The sequence below is a fragment of the Magnolia sinica genome, chromosome 2 (genome assembly GCF_029962835.1).
Source record: "Magnolia sinica isolate HGM2019 chromosome 2, MsV1, whole genome shotgun sequence".
In the NCBI taxonomy this organism is placed as follows: domain Eukaryota; kingdom Viridiplantae; phylum Streptophyta; class Magnoliopsida; order Magnoliales; family Magnoliaceae; genus Magnolia; species Magnolia sinica.
The window spans coordinates 95,503,772-95,508,754 of record NC_080574.1 but is presented as its reverse complement, the minus strand read 5'-3'; the positions used below and the strand labels follow the sequence as shown (position 1 = coordinate 95,508,754).

General features: G+C 35.3%; 1 non-coding gene across 1 annotated transcript; it reads left to right on the top strand.

The window, feature by feature from the left end:
* The first annotated feature begins 233 nt into the window (after positions 1-233).
* Positions 234-340, top strand: LOC131238266 (small nucleolar RNA R71). Its single transcript, XR_009167672.1, has one exon. It is a non-coding gene; the product is annotated as a small nucleolar RNA R71 (small nucleolar RNA).
* The last annotated feature ends 4,643 nt before the right edge of the window (positions 341-4,983 follow it).

Genomic DNA, 4,983 nt, shown 5'->3' with positions numbered 1-4,983 from the left:
ACCACTTTAACATTTATATTCTGCCCTTCTCCTTTGATTGAGTAGGCTTAGAAGTGGGCCTAGGTCTTTGGGATATGTCCCACGATTGTGCAGTTTCTTGGAGTTTGTCAAAGTAATCCCGCACATCATCGACATCTTTGTTCATGAATTCCCCATTGCACATTGTCTTGATAAATTGGCGCATGGAAGATATTAGTCCTTTATGGAAGAAATTTGTTACGCACCACATCTCAAAACCATGTTGTGGGCATGAACTGACAAGATCCTGGAACAGCTCCCAACATTGGAAGAATGTTTCATCTTCCTTTTGGGCAAAGTTCATGATTGAATTTCTGATGGTGTTCGTTTTATGGTATGGGAAGAATTTCTTAATGAACTCCCTTGTCATGTCATTCCATCTGCCAATAGATTATGGACGTAGTGAATGCAACCACATCTTAACTTTTTCTTTTAAGGAGAAAGGAAATAGTTTCAGCCTGATTGTGTCCTCAGACACATTAGGAAAATATAAAGTGGCTATTATCTTGTCAAACTCTTTTAAGTGTAAATATGGACTTTTAGATTCAAGTCCATGGAACTTTGGAAGGAGTTGGATCACTCTTGGCTTGATATCCATATTTCCTATACTTTCTGAAAAAATCATACAGGAAGGCATACTTACCCCTGCTGGTTGTAAATAGTCTCATAAAGTATGCGGTGGGGGTGAATGATGCACCTTATTCTCATCCTGAGCTTCCTCAACTGGGGGTTGAGGTTGCTTTGCAGGTTGATTAGCAATCATCACTTCTATTGACTCTGAGGATCTCAAGTGGTGTCTATTCTTATGATAGATAGGCAACCCTTCGACTAATCCTCCTTCAGTTAAGAGACGTATAGTGCTATCACAGACCCATTTGGGCATGAAACACTCTCAGCTTTAAAGTACAAAATCTAACCTATAAGTAAATAAGAAGTAAGAGACAAAGATAGAGAGATAGAACGAAGTTACTAGATAGAAGATGCTAGGTTAGGATCTTATAAAACAGAGAACAACATTAGTTTCTAAAAATAAGTTCAGACAAATTCCCAACCTAGAAAGAAAATATAAAGTTAATTCTAATCTTAACCTAATTCTAATACTAATTAAATTCAAAAAAATGCAGCCATAGTCCCAGGCAATAGCGCTAAAAACTTGTTCACAACCCCAAGTGTAGGGTCATGATGTAGTAATAACTCGATAAGACCGAGGTCAAATCTACAGGGACTAATCTTATACGTTTCTGAATTTAACTAGAATCAGAACTAGAAGAAGATCTAAATCTAAATTTGAATTTATAAAGAGAGTAATTTTGATTATTGTAATTGAAACTTGTAAATTTAAAGGTGGGAACTAGGGTGCCAAGTATCCACTTTTAGTAATTGAGATGTTACCTTGATTCAGGAAACACAACTGGATTCAGAGTCCTATCTCATCTAGTTGGAAGAAGAGATGATAAATTCTCTGAACTTCTCATTAATTCAGCCTTAATGGAGGAAAATTGTGAAGATTGGAAGGGATTCCATGGTGACTAACAAGATCTACTAATCCCATAATCTCAAATGGAAAAGAAGATATTTAAAGCTATCACAGGCTCTATTGTAATTTCAGTCACAATAAACCATGAAAAACTGAAAATATTCCTTAAAATCAAACTAGAAATCAATGAAGTTCAATATAAAAAAAAAAATCAAAGCAAGATAAACATCCAAACACGTTACAAGCTTCACCTCTTAGCTAGGGCTAAGAGGTTTAGTTAACCATAGACATGATTGAACCAAAATCTCTTAAAGAAAACATAAAACAACTAAGGAAGAAGAAGAAAAACTCTTGATAACGGCTCTCCACCCTTTTTCTCCACTCCTTAAACCCTAGATGATGCCTAGAAACGTCCCAGGGTCTTATATTTATACTTGTGAATCCCATCTTACGCATCAACTTGGGATTTTTGCAAACCGCCTTAAGTTAAATAATCTAAAGCTTTTCCGCATTACACTTTGGTCAGACTAAAGTCGAGTTCGAACTTCGAAAGGATTTTGTTTTCGCAGTTGCCCAATTTTGGTCAGACCGAGTTGGGTTCGGTTGGACCGAATTAACTTTTGGTTGAACCGAATTGACTCCAAAATTCATTGTTCTTCGCTAGAGCTTTTTATGCACTTTCAGTCGCGCTGAATCCTCCCTTCGGTTAGACTGAATTACCCTTCGGTCAAACCGAATTATCTTCTAAATTTCATCGTTGGTCATTGGACTATTTTGTATGATTTCGGTCGGATCGAACATGGGTTTGGTCGGACCGAACCTGTCTATTTTTTTTTTTTGCTATAGATTTTGCATTCTTTCAAGTCCTTTCTTCATCTTTTATACTTGACTTCCTTGGATCTTTGGCATGTGAATTCTTCATTCTTAGTCTCCCAAGATCCATCTTTCGTTTTGGTGATTCTTGAGCATTAAATCCATGCTCCCAGATTCACCTTGCAACACAAACATGTATAAAATATACCTTTAAGCATTAACATGTTCTTAAAACCAAGATATAAGTAGGGGAAAATATGTAATATTTGATACTCAATAGTGGCGACTTAGGCATTGTGGTCACTTGTTGAGGGAGTGTTGGCATTTGCAAATGAGGTGTCAGAGTCACGTATGAGGGAGTGTTGGATTTGAGGGCATGCATCATCTTATGACAGCATGCACGTGTATTAATAAGAGTATTTAGGAACTAGGTGTTTAAGTTACTTTATCATTACTTTTTCTAGTGGAATTGATAACATGCGTAACTCAGAGTTAATGTAACCACTGAGATGATCACTCACTCCCACTCTGGGACGGTGTTTTAAAACGCTAACCAGGTGATATTATCAATGTAGGTACTATCAAAATCTTAGACAGGTAAGCTTAGGGTGGCTTGCATCGCTGACATTGTGTTTCAGAGTAGCAATCCAGACTGTATTGAAGAGGTTCTTGAGACACAGCATGGAAGAGTCACAATATTAAGAAGCGAGGTCTAAGAATTCAGAAGGGGTGATTGGTCCAAATCAAATAATTTATACTTTAATCATCTTCTGTTTGTATATTGTGGCTTGTATAATCCCCATTTGGGTGGACACCATATTTTAATTGTATCTTTACTGTCAGCCCCATATTTATCTACTTTTGTTATCTCTACCTCGCTTTGGATCCGTTAATTTGAATTGCCCTACTTTGATTGCGCGTGTAAAATGAGTGTTAATATGAACAAGGTCACATGTGCATTTTATTTGTTTAACACTCGAAAACTCGGGATCGGGGTCTTTGTACTTGGGTGTCAATTTTTGGGGTGTTACAAAGTGTGAACCATAAATTACCTATAACTTTTAATCTGGGAATCATTATGGGATGTACAACTTATTGATCTTTATGTAGCAGGCCATAGTAGGTTAATAAACCCACATGTGGGTTGTGGCCATCCGTTTCATGAGAAAATGCATGGTTCCTATTCAAAGTTGTGATTTTCAGAAAAAATACTATTTTTAGTAATTCTAATTTTCATCATATTTCTTTATTTTTAAAGTTTTATGATTCCCTTCTTTTTTAGAAATTGCTTGTAATAATATCAGAAATGCTTCGATAAGGTTTACTTGATGTTTATAATTCTAGTAAATTTAGTCTTTGGGTTAATTTTTACTGTTTATGTATTTTTGAATTAGGGCTTAATTTTCTTTATTAGTGGTGTAATTAAGAAAATTGCGTAGTCCTTATTTAATAAAATATCTAGATTTTCTATCTTAATTTCTTGTTGATGCAAGAACTCTCCTTGTGGATTTAATGTTTTAATCACTTGATGAAGATGGTGATCTTCCCCTTCACTTGTCTTGCTCTTCTCTACATGAATATTCACAAACAATTCCCTTGGTTGCATAAGTAGAGAGTTGATTTGTACTTTGGTAGTACATCATGCTTGATGCACATGAATGTATAAATTGTACAAGTGGCCTATACATTAACACACTGAAAATACTTAAATTTTACAGCTTAATGTCACTAACTCATAATCCCAAAATATAAAATTTGTTGAACGATACTAATATCTTATTCGTGGACACTTGTTTGTTGAAATACAATCATTGGATCATTTTCATTTTTACTGAAAGTAAATGCCCCACCAATCCAACAATCAGATAACCAAATTAGCCTAATCTTTCATTAACAAGGCATATGTTGATTGGATGTCCTCAATTTTTGTAGAAATAGGGGGTTTAGATCGATCAAACAATTTTCTCGATCAATCTAGAAAATCCCAGATTAAATAGATTGGTCTCTAGACAGTTTTGGACATGTTCAATTAATCTAACATGGATGATCGATTGATCGAGATAATTTAGAAAAATCAAGTTAGCTCTTTGGGTACTTTGAGCATGTTCGATTGATTGAACATTAAGGCTTGATCGATCATGGGTTGATTGATCAATTCAATCAGTCGAAGCTTAGATCGATGGCACATGCAGTTTTGTGCAATTACACTATTTATTTCCTATTCTAGGTGTAGCACTATATATATGGGTGTAATATGGGTTTAGGGTATGATTAAGCAATATTAAGTGATTGGATGCTTGTTCCAAAGTGAAGCTAGGGTTTAAAGGGATTTGTCTAGAGAAATAATGGTTTTTTCATGTAATTTGCTTCTAATCTCTTGTAATTTATTTTCATAGTGGATCTGCTTGTCGCTTTGTACAATGGTATTTTTCCCACAAGTGTTTTCCATGTAAATTAGTGTGTTCTCTATGGTGCTTTATTGCATCTATCTTTCATTTGAGTGATTCATATTCGGGGTTTGCTTCCGCAACACTTAACAAGTGCTATTAGAGTGTACGTTGGGATTTGAGTTTGAATATGAAACACGACGATGAAATGATCTAACTTGAAGTATAAGACAGAGAAATTCATTGGAAAAAATAACTTTGAGATATTGAAGGTGATGATGAGAGGCC